The sequence below is a fragment of the Anguilla anguilla genome, chromosome 2, assembly GCF_013347855.1.
Source record: "Anguilla anguilla isolate fAngAng1 chromosome 2, fAngAng1.pri, whole genome shotgun sequence".
In the NCBI taxonomy this organism is placed as follows: Eukaryota; Metazoa; Chordata; class Actinopteri; order Anguilliformes; family Anguillidae; genus Anguilla; species Anguilla anguilla.
In genome coordinates, this window is record NC_049202.1 from 41978207 (window position 1) to 42001831 (window position 23625).

Sequence of the window (23625 nt, forward strand, 5' to 3'; positions counted from 1 at the left end):
ATCAAGATATAGCTTACACACAATGTCAGAAAGACCTTCAACTGAGGAACCTGTGGCAGAGGCAATGCACATCTGGGCAGCAGTGTTAGCTAAAATATCTGTCTTTCACTGTATAAATGAAAGTACAGCATTGCAGCCCTCTAATTAAACTTGGTCTTTTTGTTTGTGTCTTCTCCCACCTCCTGCCTTTTCTGTCCCTGTCTTGCCTGTCATGTTTTGTTATGCGTTAAGTGATTGTGGGGAAAGCAACAGTCAGGAGTATATAGGGGTTTTACAAGGCTGTCATTATTTAATGCGCGGCTTAGATGAAGAAGATTCTCTGTTATCTGAGTCAGTTCAGACAGAACGTAGATGGAAATCAAATTTAGCCGATTAGCCGTGTTCATGGAATTACTTTATGACATGGCAATGTGAAATGATTGGCGTAGAAAAGAAATGAAGTGAAATGAAAACAATTAAAGTTACCCGTGTTGTGTGCCGGTATATGCTTTATTAGTTTAGGCTCATCATTAAAAAGGGATAATCCATATCGTATTTGGACAACTGGTTGTTACTACGTACAATATGTTGATGATGCTGAAAGTGAGAAAAGGCCAATATATAAGCTCTGCCAAATGGATGCTCTCAATGACAAGTTCATTGAAAAGTCTTGAATTGCAGCAAAACTTTAAAGCACCAGAAAACTTTGCAACTAACATCTATTTTGCTGCTGTCAGGTATGTAAATGAGAGGAATAATCAAATAAATGACCACTGTAGAATTAATCAATGTAAACACTGTGTTGTGATAATGATGTGTGTGCAACAGGGAGAAAGATTGTGCAGCGTATTGTATTTATGCAATACAGACATTTGGCTGTTCAGAAATTTCTTACTAACCTCACAATATCTCCTTTTTGAATTACTCAAATTAACCCTCTCTCTCTTACACACAGACACACACACAGAATAACTGCTTACTATTGCTCTTACCCTCTTACAAGTATTATTAATGTACTCTTATTCAATGCATACAGTGCTTGGTTTGGGATGGTGTCAAACCTCTATGTAAGAAATATTCATATTGTAAGACACTTGATAAAAGTGATTGCTTATGGCCAGCAAAGCAGAATAAATGCAGTGTAGTCCAGAAGTGTTTAGACAGTGACAAAATTTTTGTTGTTTTGGCTCTGTATTCCAGCACGTTGGATTTGAAATGAAACAATAATTATTATGGGGCTAAAGTGCAGCCTGTCAGCATTCATTTAAAGGTATTTACATCCATATCCAGTGGGAATTACAGCCCTTTTTGCACATAATCCCCCATTTTAGAGAACCAAATGTAATTGGACAAAGTAACCATCCTAAATAAAATAGTCGTATTTCGAACTTGGTTGCAAACCCTATGCATTCAATGACTGCCTGAAGTCTGCAACCCATAGACATCACCAGACGCTGGTTATCTTCACTTGTGATGCTCTTCCAGGACTGTACAACAGCCAACTTTAGTTCCTGTTTGTTTTGGGGGATCTTTACCATCACTCATGTCTTCAGCAAGTGAAACGCATGCTCAGTTGGTCAGGTGATAGACTTGGTCAGCTAAGAACATTCCACTTTTTGGCCCTGAAAAACTCTTTTGTGCTTTAGCAGTGTGTTTGGGGTCACTGTCTTGCAAGCTAAAGCACCATCCAATGAGTTTTAGGCATTTGGTTGGATCTGAGCAGATCTTATTTTTTATACACTTCAGAATTCATCCTGCTCCTGCCATCTCATCATTAATAAAGACAAGTGAACCAGTACCAGTGGCACCCACATATGCCCAAGTCATAACACTACCTCCACCATGTTTTAAAGATGAGTGAGGGGGTGCTTTCCATCACCTTGGTAAGGGTTAATACTCATCTTATCTGTCCATAAGAGATTGTTCCAGAATTCTACAGGTTTTTTTAAAGTACTTTTTTAAAGCAAACTCTAAACTGGCCATTCTGTTCTTGTGGCTTACCAGTGGTTTTCACCTTGCAGTAGAACCATTTGAGGTTATGCTGGTGTAATCTTTTCTTTTTTGTCTTCGAAATATCTATGCCTACATCCTGGAGAGTGTTCCTTTTCTGTTTTATAGTTGAATAGTGGTTTTTCTTTACAATGGAGAGTATTTTTTGGTCATCCACTACAGTAGTCTTCTGTGGTATACCATGTTGTTTGCTATTTCTGAGCTCAGCAGTGCGTTCTTGCTTCTTAACAACATACCAAATTTTGACACACACAATGTTTTGGCTATGTCTGATCAAATTATTTGGATTTTCCCACTCCATGCTGCTCCAAAATCAAATTCCACAACTAAAATCAACTCTAGATTATCAATTAGCTTACTAGTGCGTAACTTGTGATGCAACAATACACAGCAGGCCAAGAAACAGCTGAGCAGCCGATTGGCCAATTAGTTTTGATCCCCAAAATGGGGGGGGGGGGGGGGGGGCTATGTATAAATTCTTACAAGGTTAACCCAATATAGGTGTAAATGCCAGCAAATTCAAGCAGTCTGCACATTCACCTCATTATTCTATTCATGGTTTCACTTCAAATCCAATGTACTGTAGTAGAACACAACAAAAATTGTGTCATTGTCCAAATACTTACAGACTGCGATTATGATAAATCTGGAAGGTTATGCAGTGTTCATTCATTCATTTGTGTGTGTGTGTGTGTGTGTGTGTGTGTGTGTGTGTGTGTGTGTGCGCGTGATCTCCAGTCAGAAGACATAAATTAATCATCTACCTAATCCACAGAAAAGACAGGCCAAAGAAGTTGGAATCTGACATACACCCACCCCCACCCCCCCACTTACATTCAATTATGGATTTTGGAGATCACCACAAAACTGAAATGTTCTTTTAAAATTACTTTATTTGTGGGAATGATCATTTAATGAAATTTAGTGGCTTCATGCACTTGACAGGCTGTGTGAGATTTTTCAGAATGAGACAGAACAACAGCAGATCTCCCAGATTGCATTTTAAAACAATATTGCCTTTTTAGAGATGAATAATGATGATAAGAATACTATAAAACAGAAACCAATTTTTTATGATGAAATGAGGCTCCTGACATGCTTGTTTATCGACAGAATTTCTTTAAAATAAGCTATGCCATACAAACCAATAGATACACCCAGGAAACATAAATACAACAGCGTTCAGAGAATGCACAGTTGCTCTACAGGTCCTGCAAAACATGAGGGAGCAGACTGTACAGTGCTGGAAGCTCATTGACTAACTACCCACCACAGCTAGGCTGATAGTGTGTCACTGCATAGTTTTTTTTTAGAGTTCTTTACATTTGCAATGTAATTTATTTATAATGATCTTATTGAATTAATAGCCCCTTATGTAATTACAGTTTATTGTAATTAACTCATTTGCTGTGTGCCTTCTTTGGCAACTCAGTGCCTATATTCTTGTCATGTCAAAGCTGTAGGAACCTCATGTGCCTAACCGTGTAATGAAGAAACCCTGTGTCTCACAAGCTTGCTATTTCATCTGCTATAGACTGGGGCTCCTGGGAAAATGGAGAACATTGGGTTTTAAAAGTCCCCCTCCTTCTCTGTCTCATTATCTCATTTCTGCATTATCAGACAGAAAGATACCTTTTGCTGACATGAACGGTAACTTTATTGCTGTTTCTGCACTAAGCTTAGATGTGAAATGAAGGAGCATTTCGGGGAACACAAGAAAGCTCCCTGTTCTGATTCTCCCAGGCTCCTGCGCTTGCCGTTTCCTCCTCTGTTACCAGTCACAAGGTCACTCTTAATGCTGGCGTGAAGAATAAATGTTCAATTCATCTTTTGCTGAAAAGTACATCACTCATACCGCCTTTGCATGTAGATTCTGTAGAGTACATATTTATTGACACCATTAATGAAAATGAGGGGAAAAGGCTGTAGTGTCTCCTATACAATCAATTTATTTGGGTGACCCACCCAAATTGGTTTTCCCCCACCCAAAAAAGATTTTTCGATATTTAGTTGCTTATTCCTAGAAGTAACACACTATACTTTTGAATTTGTTATTTTTTCTTTGAAATGTCAAAGTAACAAAGCTGTTGTTATGCATTGTTTCTTCAAAAGAAAAAGTCCCCTGCCCTAACCAAAGTTATCAACATTATTTGGATTAATGTTAGCTAAACCAATCCAGCATTCACCCAGCAAACTTCGCTTAAATGTTAACTTTTCACTGTTGACAGAGATGAGCATAGAAAAATTATTTTGAAAAAAGAAGGCTGGAGGTGGAGGGAGAAACAGCACCACAGAAAGGTTGCCATAACACTACTCATATAGTAACAGTTACAGTTAACAGTTAGGGCCAACTTACTTTAATTGAAATTGGCAAAAATCATTCTGCTTAGAAATGGATATCAGGCACCAATTACTTCAAAGCCCTTAACTTATGCTTAGAATTTGTATGTGATTATATTAACCTCCAAATCATTCTGACAGCATAAAGGTTTGTACAGTATGTAACTGAGACCATTACTGTAAATATGGTTTCAGTTTTGGTTCCTTTTGCATTCACGACCAAAGTATAAATAAATAAATAAATGAAATAAATTGCCGAAACACAAAATGTGAACTCTGTATGCGCATCAAAATTTAATAACCTTTTAATAGTTACAATGCAGTTTAATAAATAATTCCCCTACCCGGACACATACTCTAAGTAAACCGCTACAAATGAATTCTCATAACATAACATAACATAATGACCATTCAGCCCAACAATGTTTGCCATTTTTCTAACTAAATTGTACCTAGTGCTCTGATTACCTAGACTAGACTAGATAGTATCCAACACTGTACCAAGCCTGGTGTTCTACCTCTACTACATGACTTGGCAGGCTATTCCAGACATTGACTACTCTCTGCATGAAAAAAAATCTTCCTAATGTCTGCACAGATTGTACCTTATGCTGATTTTCATTTATGTTCCAATTCTACTAACAAAACTCAAGCTGAAGAATTTCTGGTAGTTCACTTTGTTAATCCCTTTTATGAATTTAAAAGCCTCAATCAAATCACCCCTAAATCTCCTTTTACTAAGCTCAAAGAGAACACTTTAAGTCTTTCCTCATTGCTTTTATCTTTCATATCAGAAATCAGTTAGGTTGCCCTTCTTTGAACCTTTTCCAGAGCCTCTATATCTTTCTTGTAGCATGGTCCCCAGAACTACACACAATACTCTGAGTGTGGTCTAACAAATGTATTTTATAAGATAAGTATAACTTTCTTGATTTATACTTTCGGCAATATATCCCAGCATCCTGTTGGCCTTTTTTACTGCTACAGCACAGTGCCTAGAACCCAAAAGGCTTTGATCAACCATTGCTTACAACCAAGTCCTTCTCAAATTGGGCATATTCCAGTTTTGTTGCTCCCATAAAGTAAACTTTCCTTATGTTTTTATTTACCACATACAGAACTTTACTTTCGTCTCCACTGAATTTCATTTGCCAGGCTTCCGCCCACTTCTGGATGTTGTTTAGGTCTTCTTGGATTAATTTAATAGATTCCAAAATATTAGCTAGGCCACCTAATTTTGTATCATCTGAAAATTTGACTAATGTACTTTCTATGTCCCTGTCAAGGTCATTGAAATAAATGAGTAAGAGTAGTAGAGTACCAGCACCAATCCTTTTGGGACTCCACTTTCCACAGTTCCCTGCTCAGATAATATTCTTCCTACTGCTATTCGTGTTCTACCTGGTAGCCAGCTCTGAACCCACTCTGAAATATCTCCTATAATTCCTACGGTTTCATTTTGCTAATACGTCTCTCATGTGGTACCTTATCAAATGCTTTTTGGAAATCTAAGTATATAATATCATAAGACTTGCTACAGTCAAAACACTTGGTAGCTTCTTCAAAGAATACCAAAACGTTTGTCAGGCATGCCCTTCCCTAGCAAAAACCATGCTGGCTATCCTTCAGGATGTTGTTATTTTCAAAAGGTTTGGAACAAACTCCCATTACAAATAAGACAAGCAACCTCTGTTGATAGTTTTAAGAAACAGCTCAAAACCCATTTTTATGATCTTGCTTTCAATTAATTTCACCTTTTTATTTTAACACCATTGTTATTATTTTATATTTCTTTTATATTTCTTATACTTGTTTTATGCTTTTTTTTAAATCTTAGGATTGTTTTTATCATTATCAATTTATTTTATTACTATTATTTTATTTTATTTATTTTATTTTTATTTTATTAGTATTATTATTTTTTCTTTATTGTTTATTTATTTTTATTTTTAATTTACGTCATTTCTGCTATTATCATTATCAATTTATTATATTTCTATTTTTCTCTTATCTTAATACATGTGGTACTGATTTCTATTGTTTCTCTTGTAAAGCACTGAGCTGTATTTTATGATATGAAAGGTGCTATATAAATAAAGTGTATTATTATTATTATGAATAACACTTCTTCTAACTTCTTCTGTCTCTAATTATAGATTCCAGTATTTTACATGTGATGCAAGTTAAACTGACAGGCCTGTAGTTTCCTGGATCGGTCCCCTTTCTTACATCTTGGTACTATATTACCTTGCTTCCAGTCCGCAGGTATTTCTCCAGTTGCTAAAGACAGTCTAAAAATACCTGCCAGTGGTTTAAAGATGATTTCACCCAACGCTTTGAGTCCCCTTGGGTATATGCCATCAGGGGCAGCTACCTTATTTGTCTGTAGTTTATGTTATCTATCCTTTATCACAATATCTGCTAGATGAAGAGAAGCAAAACGCATGTAAATTCCCTTTGTCATCCATCTCCATGGAGAAAGTCAATAAAAGTCAAATCAAGAGACAGATGCTTGTTGACCTACGCAAATCAGTTCATGGGTATTAAAAATACATAAGCAGTTAAACATACCAGTAAGGACTGTTAGGGCAATGATGAAAAAGTTGGAAACATTTTATAGTTGCAATCTTACCAGTAAGAGGGCACAACTGCATGTTTTGCAAAAGCCATCTTTTTAGGGACTTACTGAAAACTTGTGTAATTTGAAAGAGCAGTTTGTAAGTGTAAATGTAAGAATATCTTGAAATATCTTGTACTGGGATCTCTTGTACTTTTTGTTTTACAATACTGTCACAAGACTTTTGCAAGGGAGGATTGAATGGTTAAAGCAGCACTTCACCCTAAATGATTTTAGTCTGAAACATTCCTTTAAGAAATGGGGGTCACTATTGCACTGAATCAATGGGTTTAGTGTAACACGGCGAAGACCAGCTGCCACCATGACCACAGCTGCTGGTAGCAGGTATCAGCTGCACAGGCCAGACTATATCAGCTCAGGCTATATGTACCAGTATTTCCACTATTATAATTAATTTAGACTTTTAACTGCTGATGCTGATATCCAAGCTGCTGCTGACAGAAGTGCCATATAAATAATCACACAGTCCATGCCAAATGGTTCATCAGTAGGAATTAAATGCTCTTATCTAGTCTTTTATTCACTTGCCATGCCTGATCCCTAATACCAACATGCTGGGTCACAGAAGATCAAGTCATCTATTGGACAGCAGGCTCAAGGCAGTGTATGGTTGGGCTTCTTTTGTTTTCTTCTGGTTTAATATGATTTTCTAAATCACACTATGGAGGGTTTCTCAATAATTCAAATGAGGCAAAATAACAGTGGGACAGTGGAGAACACGTGTCTCTCACATGCAGAAATGTTGCCTCTGGAGACAATCAAATTGATTGACAGGTCTGGCTGATTTGAGCTTGCTCTAGGTATGATTTTTAAGCAGCACAGAATTATCAGGGCTGTTTTATCACAGCTAATTGAAAATTAGTCCACAGGGAGGCATTATAAATTGATTATAATAGCTTCTGCTCATTCTGTCCTTATTACTTTAAAGAGAAAAGTATATAATGTAATATTCAAGCAGTTGTGCCTGTTAAACCATAGTACTTTTTACACTGGTTGTCTAAATTTGCTTGACCATTACTTCCATGGTGTTGTCCATCCATCCATCCATTATTTATACCCGCTTATCCTGAGCAGGGTCGCAGGGGGTGCTGGAGCCTATCCCAGCATGCATTGGGCGAGAAGCAGGAATACACCCTGGACAGGACACCATTCTATTGCAGGGCACACACGCCATTCACTCACACACTCATACCTATGGGCAATTTAGGGTCTCCAATCGGCCTACCAGCATGTCTTTAGACTGTGGGAGGAAACCGGAGTGCTCGGAGGAAACCCACGCGGACACGGGGAGAACATGCAAACTCCACATAGAAAGGCCCCAAGCCGAGATTTGAACTCACAACCTTCTTGCTGTGAGACCTGTGATGTCTGTGATGCCAGAAGTTAGTACCAGGAAATCATATTCATGTAGCCATTTTCTCTATTCACATTTTGGTATTAACAACTATATAAAAACATGTCACACCAGCTATTAACCTCCCAGACATTTTTAAAATAGTGAAAAGGTACCGAACAACAAAAAAAGATGAGAATTTGGCGTAATTTTTGACCGTAGACCGTAGTTTGGTTTTTTACCTAATGAGAAACTACATACCCCTACCGGGAGCATTGTAACCCTAACAGCCCAGTTAACTGCCCCTGATAGTGACTCCAACATGGCCTGAATTCTAATGGTTTTCACACATATTAATGCTCTTGCTGTCAACCTTAAAAAACAATGCAAAGTTGTTTATTGTAACTGCCATAACATTAGCTAGCTAGATTAGGACTAGGGTAGGCTGAAATGCAGGAAAATTATGTCGTTGAACTCAATGCTGTATGGAAATGTAGGCTTCTTGCATACTATGGCCAGTAAAGACATTTAATTCACAAAACATTTCATTCGATAAATGTCTTTACTTACTATTAGAAACTATTTTATTGTTTTGCATTATGGTGGTCCATAGGTGTATTTTGGACAAGTTGCTTATATTTAAGGTATCTATTTAAGGTATTTAAGGTATCTGTAAATACCTATGGCAAACGACAGGGACAATTATACTTATTGGTAACAGAAGACACACCCCACTTCTGTGGTCTATATGAAGACGCCAAAAGGACGCAGCAGCTTGTGCAGGCTGGCACGGAAACAGCTCTCACAAAAAAACATAAGTCCAGCTTGAGCCACTTCGGGTAACTTAATGTTAATGTTCAATCAAACGACTGAATGTTTACCATGCCATGGGAACGTCCTGAATTGAATGCTGTCCTGTCTTAGCTAACTGCTGCAAATGGAAACAAAAAATATTACTGAGCTGATAGGTTTGAACAATTAAGGTTAGCTTTAAGTTGGTTTCTGTGTCTTAACTTCATTCTCAATACACATTCCCACACACACACACACGCACACACATACACACACACTGTAACAGCCTCCCATTGTTAGAGACAGATGGCCACATATAGAGTTCAATCATTGATTGCAACACAATACTTAAACCCTCACTTGTAGCTGTCTCGTTGTGATTCAGACCGTGGCGAGTCTCCCTTTGTGCATCGTAATAAAACCTTTTCAATTGGAAAGTGGTCCTCAATGTGTTACTTCACCGGTCCCGACTAGGTTTCACAAGGGAGAAGATTCCCAACAGAGCTATTCAAGATGATTTATTAGCAAGGCATATAATGTGTCGCCAAGATATGAAGGTATTGCATAATTAGCTAAGATAAGTATTTGCTGTACATCACATCACAATACACTTAGAGAATTTGGTTACACTGACAAGGCATACAAATAGTATACTCCTTAACCATTGCACACCGTGAAAATGTTAGCAAAGCATAAAAACTCAAGTAGCCAACTTATCTGTAATATCTTCTACTTAAGGCCGATCTGCTCTGGTTAGCTGTTATTATCTAGCTAGCTAACTGTCTCTAACAAGGTATTGCGGCGAAGGGAACAAATGCACAAATTCCCTATAGGTATACAAAACTAAATACACTGAATACCTTTAAATGAAATCCATAATTCTGCAGGTCTACAGGTATGCTCATCCCAGAGAAATACCAACGTCGCCAAGTGGTGTGTCGTTCGTGAATGATTTGTTCCTTTTGAACTAATATTTCTGGTGCATGAAAGGAACTGACTCCCATCCATGTATGGATTTGTTTCTTTCATTCAGTAAGTCAAATTTGGAACTTGCCATTTGCTGAAGCTGCAGCTACCCCTCCTATTTAAGCATTTTCACCACTGGGCTCTGTCTGTAGTAGCCATTAGCCAACGACAGCATTGATCCGCTTGAGCGGGGCGTGCTTTGCGCTCTGAGCCCCTCCCGTCGGTGTGACCGAAGTAACAACAGTTCAGTTCCTGAACTTAGTGATGCATGGCATCAGTAGAAGTCATAAAATTAGGACAGCCACCGACTATGAAGATAAAGAGTGTTAAACTGAAATGTAAAATCTCAATTTTAGCTAGTTATTTTACAAACCGTTTGATTCACTACATACCGTTTGCACAAATAAAGCCAGAAATTTGTAAGTAATTGTCTCACATTGCTAATTAATGTGCTCTTAATTTTAATATTTAATCTAAGCCTATAGCCATTATATTGTTATCATCAACCCTTCTGTCATTTGCATATAATTTAGTAGTAATTTGTGCCATTTATTTGCGAGCTAACAGTAAATGCTACTTGAGTGAATTGCAAGAAAACATGTCCATATAGGGTATAAATTATAAAATCGGCAAAATGTTTCAAAAATGTTTTTGAATCGCATAATAACAGTGTCAGTCCGTGCTAGGCTCTTGTAGTAATTCACATACAAAGCACAGTATGTCACATTTCTTGCCCTAGGAATGCGAGTCAGAAGTCGGAATCAGTCACTGTCACTGCATGACTCTCGTTCTCATTCGCGGGAGTCAGAACGAGAGCTGAGAAGGAACCGAATCTGGGAATGAATCATTTTAGGGAAATGAGTCAGAGAATTTGTGTCCCTGAAAGGAACCAGAACACCAAAATGTACCTCAGACATTACTTCACCGTGCCTCCTTTGCCTACTTGGAGAAGCCTGGACTGCTTGCTAGCTGCTCTAATATGAACCTGGCACACTTGACAATGCCCTGATCTTAAGTTACCCTGTTTTGATCAGCTTTTATGTTCAGCAACTTTCAACAACTTGCTTATATATTCTTTTTGAAAGCACTCTTTGCATACATGCTTTATAAAATTAATTCAGAAAATTGATCACAAAAAAAGCGAAGCACACACTTAATTCCAGAAGAGTTTGTTTCAAATCAATTGGAATATACAGCACTATTTGGCATTTTCTCAGTTTTAATTAATTGCAAGTGAGCAGCTCTGAGAGCTCTCTGTGATACCCATGAGGCAACTCTGCTAGGACTGGGGATAATAAATAGGGTTTAGATAGTTGTAGCGTCCCCTTACTGGTAGTAAAGACAGAGGATCTCCACCAACCCCAGAGAATGCTGGCAACACCAAATGGAACAATGCTGCTGGTGATCATTTCTGGATATACTTCCTCAAATTAATCTACCATCAGTGTTGATCTATTGGTTGTTCCAAACATGAGTACCTCTCTGACTGGTGGAATTCTTGTCTGTTTTCTATGAGTACAGTGACAGGACACCTGTCTTTCACAAAGAAACCTCCACAATGCCATTTCATATTTTTGCAAGTATTATTCAGCAGAAAGCATTGAGTTCACTCATTGCAAAGACATATCTACTGCACTCGCTAAATTGTTCTGCATTTAGTTTCCAAGTCCCCTGCAACTAATTGAATGTTTTAGGATGTAGCAGGTAGCAGATAGCCATTGCAAAGCTGCTTTAGTACTTGGAATTTCCAACAAAACACTTTCCCAAGGTATGCGTGTGCCTAGGTGCCCTTGACTTACATAAGCCAGAGTTATTTTGATGCTGTGCCATTAGCATAAAAACAGAGTGTGGTGCCAGTGAATGCCCACAGAGGAAGCAGTTCAACTGCAGGTCAAACTGATGGCTAATCAAAAAGCCTAGTACGTATCTGCCTCTTATAAATATATATATAAAATTGTTGATGGGAAGGATAATTTTATTTATCTTTCATAATGGGAATGATGAATCTCTGAAGTGAAAAAGAAAATGCGTACCTTGCCTGAGGAATTCAGACTAAGGAACTTGTAAGTAAAACTGAAAAAGAAAGGTCTTTTCTCTGATACAGTATTTAATAGCCAACATTTTGGCAGCAAGCTGCCTGATGTCGGCTAGTAAATACTGCAACAATGAATCTCTAACGTACAGTATTTTAGATATTTGTCCTTGACGACTTTCCATTACATTACATTTATTTGGCAGATGCTTTCATCCAAAGCGATGTACAAAAAGTGCATTTTTCTGCTGCCCATGGCCCCCTAGTGCCATGGGCAGCAGAGCCCACAGAATGGAAATAAAGCCAAGATCCACTATTTATTTAAAAATAGGCAACAAGCACACCTTGATTCTGGCCAACAGCGGCACTCGTTCCCATTTCAGCGCTTAGGGAAATAAATGGCAGAAAAACAAAAGGAGACTCCTCACCCCCAATGGTTTATTATACCTTCTCTGGCACTGGCCTGTCTTCGGGCCTGAGAGGGTTTATTTAAATTCATTCCATTTTTGGGGGGGTGAATATCAATCTGGCCACATGATATAGTGTTTGAAAGTGTTAAAACTCATGATTCTATCTCATTAAACTATTTTATGATGCCAATGTTTTAGCTTTTTTGATGAGTAATGGCCAAGCAGTCCCTTGGTATAGCAAATGGGAGCAGCCTCGAACAAGCAATGACTCAACCTGCCCAGTACACAGCCAGCCAATGGCAAGCTGTAAGAATAGCATTTTAACCAATGAAATAATGTTTCTAACAGTGTATAGATTGTTAGGCTTAAAAGAACACGCATTGTGTCTCCTACTTAAACAAGCCATAACGTTTTTCAGTATGCACCCTGAAAACAGCAAAAAAGTTCTTGAGACTTCATGCCTCAAAACATTTCTCAAAAAAAAAGACTTTTATGTATTTTTGCATTAAAATTGCAGGAATGTTATGCCATTGCCATGCCAGCTCTGAGTGGCTATCTGTGTACCTAACTAGCCAGCTAGCTATCAGTTGTGAATTATACAGATAGTTATTGTTAGCTAGCTAGGTGAATGCACTTATAAACCTAGCAAAGTGATTAAGACATGTCAAGAATGGTTAATAATACTGAATAAATGTTGAGAATTACAGTAGATAGTTAACGTTAGTTAACGTACTAGCCTGTAAGCTAGTAGCTAAGAAGGCTAGTCTCTAAGAACGTTGTGAAATAGATAGCTAACGTAAGCTAGCTATGTGGATACACATATAAACTGAGCGGTTTTTCATTAAACCCCAACAGGAAGCTAGAAGGTGAGCTATTATTTAGCTTGCTATCTGTAATTTAGGATTTCAGCATGCAGCAGAAAAAAACAGATTGATATCTGTTACGATGTCTGGTGTGTGGAACGTATACAAAGTCCAAAAGCAGCCCTAGGGCCAGTCGCAACATTTTCAATGGCGGTTTTTCAAGGGGCGGCATTACCACAGCTTCTTGTTACAATGATTTGGATTAAGTATCTGAAGACACACCACTCCAACTATTCGTAGTTAAGCTAAACAGAAAACACTGGATGATACTTTTAAAAGGCAGGAAACTTTTCCACAAGAACGTGACGAGGCCAATAAATAACACAGAGGATAACTAAATTGTGTTAAAGGGATATTTCACTTTGGTTTAACAAAATTGATTTTGTGGAGCCACCCCTTCATATTTCATAGCCAAAATAATTATTTAAAGAGATATTTCACTTTGGTATAGTAGCCTAATTCTGTGGAGCCTACCCCAATGTATTTGCATAGCATGAATACCAGAAGCATCAGCTATCCCTTGTCACCGTTAACTGCATTGCCATTCCTCCTGCTTGTCTGGCTCCAAATTAACTTCCATTCATTCTCAGGACCTTGCTGAATGAAGTTTTAAAGCACAATGGAGTAAAATGTAAACAGTATACCCTGTGCCTTAGTGTCTCAAAATCCATCCAAAACAGCTAAATTGTGAATTGCTGAAAATTATAAAATAATTATATATTTCACTACAAATAAACTGTTTTGACTCTTGAAACTAATTTCTGCACCATTTTCATTTTTTCATCAGTATAGGGAAATGGGTATGTACAGTAGGGGTCTGAAAACCTATTCAAAACCTCTGAAAAATGTTTAGTCCATTAGACATATTAGAAGAGGAACAAATTACATAATGCAAAAGCACACACTTTGGTACACACAGCTAAATATGTAATCGTACACTCCAGTACTTCAATAAAACAGCACTTTTTTTCTGTACTCAACAGTATGAAATTATATTGCATGCCCAGTGATGACATTTCTTTGTAGTGTGTTCCACAAATGTTGCTGTTTATAATCAGTCAAAGGGAAATTTCACATTCATTGAACACATATGGCACACAGTAAATTTGAATAAGCACTTTTCAGTGGGTCACAGACTCAGTAAGGGGGGAGGGGGGCACACTTTCACCAACAGTTATGTTAGCCAATGATAGTGCTCTATTTTAGGTGGAAAACTAGGGGAGGCACCTGGGGTGGCCAATCAAATTTCAGAGGTGGCCGTTCCCTATTGGCCCCATTGGACACATCCCTGCTCAGATCGGGAAACAAAAAAACCTTGAATGGGACATACTCGATTCTAATTGGTCCAAGGGTGTGCATTAATTTTCAATGACGGGACACCTCGGCCCTTTAACAGTTCTAAAATCAATTTGCTACAAAATCCGACATTCGAAAGCAGTTAAACAGCGACAACATTATTTTCGATCGAATGCCATTTTGTGCCTGCATACACCCCCTCCCTTTTTCCATGTCAAATATCACAATTATCAGCAACATTGAATCACAGTTCTAATTCATGTAGCCTATAGCTTGATTTAGGGTTGCCAACCATCCAGTAAAATACAGAATTGTCCCTTATCTGGACAGTAGTAGAGGCATTCCATATTTAACGCATTTTGTTTTGTATCCTTGTGAACAATTGCGTTTATAGTTTGAATATAATTAAATAGTTGGCAAACTAGCTAGCTGGAATAACAAGCATGCCTTGAGGCCATTTTTACCTAAAACCCAGCTGAATTTTAATACTAGCTAGGTAACGTGAGTGAAAGCAAGCCTAGCACAGCTAGCTTGCATTCTAGAGGGACTAGAAAGACACTGTGTCTACACTGCATGAGCAGATCATTTTAAAAAGCAAGACAGAGCTAGGGAGATAAATTTGATTATGATAACAGTTAATGCTAACTAAGCAGCTTCCACAAAGTTAGCATTAGCTCATTCTAATTCTTAATGGGAAACCCCATTGACCAATAGTAGCAACCTTAGCATGTAGGCAGGAGTAGCTTGTAAACACTTGTAACAATGTGACTACACACAGGAAGGGTTGTAGCCTCTGACTTACTGACCATGGAACTGACCCTCTACTGAGTCATGTTCACCATTAACCTTTACTTGTCAACCAAGGTCTTGTGACCTTGTAATAAATGCTCGGCTTGATCAATTAGGCATCAGCTTGGGGCAAGGAACATCCCCTTTTTGGAGGAATGGGGAGCCAGATTTAACAGGCTTAAACATGAAAGCAGTAATCAATGGTCTACCTATCCATGTTTTATCGACTGCTCCATTACTACAAGCCAATCAAATGTTTGTGTGCCTCCATTACATTACATTACATTTATTTATTTGGCAGACACTTTTATCCGCAGGCATTTATCGAAAGCCTCCGACAGCTGTTTTGAGGAACAAGTATTTGCATATTTTTCCTCTGTACCACTCTTTCAGCTGGAACCAAGTGGAAGATTTGTGAAAACCCCAGGTAGTCTTTCCTGGAACTGTCACGAGCCCGGCTTCAAAGAAGTAGTTCCTCAAGAGTCCCTTTACACTTGCCATGGACCTTGGACTAGCTGACGAGCTGACGCATCACCTAACGGAATTAAGGACTGGACTCCCCTTTTATTGCCGTTATTGAAACACATTTTATTTAACACTGATATCAAATCATAGAATAGCAGAAAACATGTAATACCTGATTAAGTAATTTTACTGCTGTTTGTTGTATTTGTTTTGCCATGTGTGTGTTGGTCTAGAACTGCAAACTCCATGACCATATTGTTTTACATTGTTAAAACATTTTATGAGATTGATTAAGGCTCAGATGTTAGAATTCTTATGGGTTGTTGAACTTGATTGTTCTGAATAAACCTGACGAAACCTCACTGCATTTATTGGTACGTCATGTGAGTATAGTTGAAACAGACACATTTAATTATCTGTCCTCACAATTCTTCAGTATGTAGAAGCAGTTTCCCCAACACACACATGGCAAGTTTATCATTCAGGTTGTACATTTGAAACTATCTGATGCAGGGCTTGAGGCAAGAGAGATTATGTCTGTAAAGTAGGCAGTATACTTTGTAAGAAGTAGAACTTTTCGAGCAAAAAGACGCAATGAGAACAACTGAAGAACAAAAAGACGCGGTGTTGTGTGTTCTCATGGTGCAGTGTGCGACGGCCTCCAGGGAGAACTTTTAGAAAATGTCTTTCTTGTTCTCCGACCTCCCCCTCTCAGCTATTGGTCCAAATATCACATGGATTGTTACGTCACGGTTGAGAGTTCAGAGGGCAGACTTCACATGCTAATGTAAGGCGGGTCAACGCCAATTTCCCTTCTGTAGAGATGGGAATTATGTGAGTTCCCGCATGTTTGATGAATGGTGCTACTCGTTTCAGCAAGTCATCAAAACGCCTAGCATACATTCGGAAATAATACAAAGTGGACCCCCTTGTCTAAACTCCGCATTTGCGCATGTACAGGCAAAACTCTCCATTCTCCGTCCTACTCTGATTTAGAGGGTGAACGTACCATCTCCTTCATTTTTTTAAATTCTATTGTATAGCTAGATAAACTAAAGCCACTTTAAACACTTTAAACTTTTGGTTTTGTGTTGTGATCTCGCGTAGCCCTTCTCTTTATACATCCATGGCGTAGCCGCAAGATGGAGGTCTGGGCGAGATTCCAGCCCCAGTTAATAGCTGCCTCATAATTATTTACTCCCCAGCAGTGAGGAGTGACTTTAAACGGTGCAGTGTTCTCACTGAGTATACCGACAACAGTAGCTGGGTTTACATGGAGCCTAATATTCCGATTAAAATCAGTTCAAAAGCCCAAGCAGAATGAAAATGCTCCATATAAACACCTCAATCAGAATAAACAGGCCCAAACCAGAGGGGTAGTTTAAACCTTTTCATAAACCGATCAAAAGAAAAATTGTACCATGTAAATGATGAAACTGATTATTTTCTGGCTGCGTTCTTTTTGTGCATGCCCACCGCCTTGACGTAAATGCGTGGTGACGTTCGTTTCTCTCCACTTCCAAAAAATGGCGGCTTCCAAGCAGAACTGGACCACAGTTTTTAATCCAGACTCTGAAAGAATTGAACATTATTGGACGCCTAGACGGTAGGAAAATAAAAAAATAATGATCTATACAAAGTCCACGAAAAAATGAATGAAGCCGGGATAGACCGAAGCATTGAACAAATTATAAACTGCTGGAAAACTTTGAAGACCACCTATTACAAGGCTAAATCCCACAACAACAAAAGTGGATCATACCCCACCAACTTCCCTTTTTACAAAGTAATTCATGTTATTCAAGTAATTCAACACTCATGCGCATGTCACACAGCTGTTCCGATTAAATGCGTCGGCGCATGTAAACACTAGACCGTATTAGATCACATCCCATGTAAACAGTTGACCCGAAATCTTCAATCGGAATGATTTTAATCCGAATTTTAAAAAGTGTGCATGTAACCGCAGCTAGTGTTCGTGGACATGTTTGCCTGTGGTTCTCAATCCTGAAGTTCTTTCTTCTTACTGAGTATACTGCCAGTTTAAGTGCGAGAAGCTCTCTTCTGAGCTATTGCCAAATGAAACTCGGGGATCAAAGAAAATGAAGAAGCATCCTCGCCATACGGAGCAATGCGCCTTTTCCACGTAACAAAATGAGTCAGCCTACACAACATGACCCCACTGATGTTGGACAGTTTTTCAGTTTTTGCACAATAAATGGAAATGTACAAATAATTATCAATAAGGCATAATCTCTTGTTAGCTAACTAACGCAAGCTTGCTAGCTAGCCAATTTGCCTGAACAAAAGATAATTTAACAAACATTGCATAGTAACCGCCTGGCACTATGTGCGGGCAGCCAGGAACTACTTGTAAATTATTCTTGTAATGAAATTGTTTATGAATGTTAATACCAAAATCATGTATGTTATTTTATGTATTACTAAAAATGTAGGCTGTGTATCATATGAGATGAGTAATAATTGATATAAATGTAACCATATATAACAATGTTGTATCAATAAATCTGAACTGATTTCAGTTTGTGAGTCAGTCAAAGTGTTGATTTCAGCGCTTTGAAACAACACATCAATGTGCAAATCTGCAGGTGTGAGCCATTGCCTTCCCTCTCTCTCTCTCTCTCTGTCAGATGTAAGACCGTATTTTGTCAGTGTGTATGAAAATGTCATGAAAGGAGTGTTTGAAGTACAAAAGGAACTATCCAGCAGGATTCCTGACACACCAGTCGGGGGGAGTTTGGGGGTTGGGGCAAGAGATACCACTCTCCACTCTTCAGTGGGGGGAGTAGGGGCTGAGAATGAGAACAGAGAACACTTCAGAAACATAAGTGAAAAGGAGGGGAAAATCTCAGCTTTCTGTTTCTCTATTAATTTTTCCCTTTGTAACCATGTCATACCAGTGCTCTCTCTCTCACCTCTCTCTCCTTTTCTCTCTTTCACCTCTCTCTCTCTCTCAGTTCAGTGTGAATTTGATGTACACCTCATCCAACAGTGTGGTTCTCTCCCAGCTACATTGACTGGTCGAACTATGCCTGTATTATCTGACAAAGCTTTGCCTGCATGTTTCTTACTATGATTTAGCAGAAGTTTAGTTGTGCCCCTCTCTCTCTCTCTCTCTCTCTCTCTTCCTCCATCCCTCTCTCTCAAGGCACTTCAGTGTATAATTATGTTGGCCCCATACAGTGACCTACCTACATGCTCTCCATGGGCAGTGTGCACAATGAGCGAGGCAAATGGGGAGACTGACAGTGATGAAAGATACACATTAGAGACAGATTGATGCTATAAATAGATACAGTAGATAATTACTGTGGGTAGGTTCTCTGGATAGCCCATAGATGAGCATGTCCTTAGATGAGAGTTGTCATATTCCTTCATTTGTCATCACTTTTTCAGCATTACCTCCTACTCTCCTCAAAAACGGTGAAAAGCCAACACTACTCTCTCACAGTTTTATACACATTTCAGTCTCTCTACACCAAAGTACACACTTCTGTGCCACTCAGTTTGATGTGTCAATATGTATATCTCGGTATGCAATGCTTTGTGTGTGTGTGTGTGTGTGTGTGTGTGTGTGTGTGCAGGTCTTCACATTACTGTACTGTATCTGTGCAGTGTGTGCAACATGGTGGAAACATTAATTTCAGTGTGAATGCATTTGTTTGTCGCTGCTGTGAATCAGTTTGTTAGCACAGTATATGAGCTTCAATACATGGCACTTGTGTGAACAAATTTCAAAGCATGCCAGTTTATGTGAGTGGGTGTGTATCAGTGTACAGTATTACAGAATATTTGACTGCAGGTCCCTTTAAAAAAGCCTCGCCCTCACACTGTTACGACTGCCGGGTATGCTCTATATAATTACACTCTCAAACCCAATTCTTCCTCTCTCCAATCTCGCATAAGCCTTTTCCACCCATGTTCACATCTTCATTAACTCTTTCATCACTGTCTCTTATCAGCATTTCATTTCTTATTTTCTCTCTTATAAGAAACAATTTATGTTTTTCCCTAAATATATCCCCAACAATAGTTCCCCACATGTTCACCAGTACTGGCACACACCATTTGCCAGTCCCCTCTGAACTGGTCCCCAAAGCCATAGCACTCATCCACCCTGCTTTCCTCCCTTTCATCCTTCATTCTTTTCATCGTATTTGCATAGTACGAGAGCAGCTCTTTCCATGGCTCTGCTTTCTCTCTGTTCAAGCCTTCATCGTTTCTGCATGCACAGAGAAGACATGCACACACACAAACACACTTACACATGCAGTAACTTGAATCTACATCTTTCCCCACCCATTTCTCCCCTTCTTATACCCACTCTCATCTTTTACTCATCAGTGGTATCCCTCTCTCCCCAGCTGTCTAGCACTCTCTGCATCCATCACCATCTCTGTCACTCTTTTAAACGAAGATAGAAAAAAGAAACACTCCTTTCTTACTGTGTAGTGTTCTCCTCTTCTTTTCGCAGAAGCCTTCATGCACAGAGAAAGTGACAGAGGATAAAGGAAAGAAATAGGAAAGACCCAGGCTCTAGCTGTTGCAAAAACAAGAGAGAGAGAGAGAGAAACAGGCAGATTTTTTTGAAAAAGTGGATGAAAAATCACTGTGAGACTATAAAGATTTTGTACTGTAAAACCCTGTTAAGTCCTGTGCAGGCTATGTGCATATGACTGCACATCCTTTATTCTGAATGGGACCTCCCATAATAACAGTACTAGCAGCTCTATTTCCTTGGTCTTCACTATCAGCCTTCCTTTTTCACTCCCTCTCCCTTTTGCTGTGTCTCTCTCGTTCTCTCTCGCGCACGCTCTCTCTCCCTCCTTTCCTCTTCACAGCAGCATATTCAAACAGCCCTGATCTCTTTCAGCTGGTTGGTTGGTTTGTTCCCCTCATTTTCCTCCCTCCCAACCTCTCCATTTCAGTCATACTCCCACCCCTCCCCCCTGACAGAGCTTCCTATCCTGCCTCCCACTCTCCAGCTCTCTTGTATCCCTGTCATTACCCAGAAACACGGTTTATCCACCTCTCCTTTACAACCTCCCATACTCTATTTTCATATTCTGCTTTCATGTTCCTCGCTTTAAGTTATGAAGGGAAGTCTTCAGCAATGTACACAACAAAGAGCATAGACATACAGCCATATACATTACAAGGAAGAGAAAATAGTGGTAAATATCTGGTTTTACGCAAAGCGTCCTTTGAAACTGAAGAATGAAATTGAAGATCATCATCTATTATGGGGACACAAGCATGAATGGAAAAAACTACATTTTTGATTCCACCATTCAGATCTTGCCAACCATTTTCAGTCCTGCATTTTTCATTAGACTCCCCAGTAGTGTCATATTTTAAAATGTGATAATTTGATTTCTTAATATAAAAGGTGAATGGTGGATGAAACCATAAATTGTGCAAATTGTGGTCACACTAGGTAGTGAACTATATACAGTGTTGTGAAAACGTATTTGCCCTCTCTATTATTGCATATTTCACACTGAATGGGTTTTAGCTCTTTAAACAAAATCTAATATTAGACAAAGGAAACCTGAGTAAGACTCATCTGTCCATAGAACATTATCCCAAAAGGCAAAAATGTTAGAGGAGAAGCGCTGCACGGACAAAGATAATTGCCAAAAAAAGGTGCTCTTTGGAAAGAGGAGGAAGTATCAATGCATCAAAAAGGGTTTAGTTTGCCAATCAAAATGGTGAAAATGGTAAATGGACTGCATTTTATCCAAAGCACTTTAAAATTGATGCCTCTCATTCATCCATTCACATACACACTCACACACCAAAGGTGAAAGGCTGCCATGCAAAATATAAAAAAATACAAGTGGCAAACAGGTAGGGGCCCAAGGCACTCTTGATGGTGAAGTTAAAAGCCTTTATTGAGACATGGCAAGAAAAATTAAAACGTGCTCGATTTACACGTTGCGGCCTCACATGGCTTTCATCAGGGTTACAAAGGCAAATGGAGCACTGTGTTATATATTCTCTACCATAAAGTATCATTCACATTCGCAGATAGAATAACAAAATAATTCGATAAAAATGGGAGTGTCAAGTGAGAGAAAAAAGGGTAAAATGCACAATATCAATGATTAGTTAATCAGCATGTGGTAATTACAAGGAAATGGGAGAATGACATGTTTACAAAAAACAAGAAAAAGCAATCTATATTAATCCCTGGAAAAGTAGTGGCTTTTAGTTGGTGAATCCAATACACTTCACATTGTAACAAACATCTTAGTTTGTCCCCGCACATCACTACTTCAATAGCCACTACTTTAAGTGAATCAGGGTATGGTTGGTATGTTTGTACTGCACAGCCATGGAGTAGTTGTCATTCCCTGTTCTGATTGCATATTTTTGTGACTCAATCTCTAAGTCTGCGTTTTGTTTGTCCAAAATAGAAGCAGTCGCATCTGCCATACTGCAGGCGGTAAACTACAAAAGTAGTATTGCAATTGGCAAAATGTTTAAAGTGTTATGTACTGTTTGTAAAAAAAAAAAAAAACATTTACAAACGATTTCGTTTTCACCATATTGATACAAAATTGGGATGGCAGGTATGCCATCCCGCCAAGTTATGCCTTGGCGGGGGCATGCCCCATACCTATACAGCACCAACAGTTTGGCACTTTTCAGGGTTCCCCACAGAAATAACCACAACAGCCACAGACACTCAGTCCTTAAAAACATTAAATTCTGTACATTCTGACCCCATTTCAACAGACAGATTTCATAAACAACTTCACATGTCCACACAATAAAGCCCCAAACTAAGGGGATTTTGCGTTTTCTCCTTCTTCTTCTTCTCATTCTTATTTTTCCTGCCGCCTATCCCACTAATAACATGTCTCCCCATTGGACATTTTACCGACACTCGCCAAATCTTCACCTACACGACCCAATGAAAAACTCGCATACACACGCAAAATACCCATACCTTTTTACTCTGAAACATTTTCAGTACAAACAGCTAGTCCGCTTGTGGCCTAGTGGGTAAGGTTACAGTCTTCGGAGCACAGGGTCCTAGGTTCAAGCCCAGCTAGGAATGCGTTTCTTTAACCTGCTTTTACCCTCACTAATAATTGTCTACTACTTCTCAATTATTGCTTTTGCACCATATCTACCAGCCGTTCCCAGAACGTATACACTGTATTATGACGTACCTTCTGCACGTTCAATTGTTAACCGGCTACAATATTGCAAAGCCATATGGATTCAACGGGAGCTCTTCTGTGCTTACTGGCCTGTGTTCTTCTTTAAAACCACGGACAGGTTTGCTAATGATATTCCACGCATTGCATAGCTATGTCATGGTGCTGCCCTAACAAAGTCACAGACTGGTAAACCTCCGGTTGAACGATTGAATCCCGCCTCGTCCTCAGGAAGATCATTTCCTCTTTTACACTAACGTTCTCTTACGCTTATATTTGCTTTACCAAAACTCACTCATGGCCACCCATATGCATTTCATGACGGCAAATGTATTCCTTTTATTAAAAAGTTACACCAGTCCACCGCTGTGCCATTTCTTCACTTGGCTACCGTACAAAACCTTTTTATCAGCAAACGCCACGTTTCTACATTCATGTTACCTCGCCCTGTTCTCTATCTAGCCGCATACAAACAATTACTACGTATGTACGTTCTGCAACTCCCCATTAAAACATTACATT

The 23625-nt window shown here is 38.9% G+C and overlaps 1 protein-coding gene across 7 annotated transcripts in view; it reads right to left on the reverse strand.

The window, feature by feature from the left end:
- LOC118220876 (SH3 and multiple ankyrin repeat domains protein 1-like) overlaps positions 1–20752 on the reverse strand; it is a 113039-nt gene extending 92287 nt beyond the window's left edge. For all 7 annotated transcript variants that reach the window (XM_035405260.1, XM_035405262.1, XM_035405256.1 and 4 more), the window contains exon 1: positions 20380–20752. The gene's annotated coding sequence lies outside the window, so the exon portion shown is untranslated. The remainder of the gene's footprint in view (positions 1–20379) is intronic.
- Between the last annotated feature and the right edge of the window lie 2873 nt (positions 20753–23625).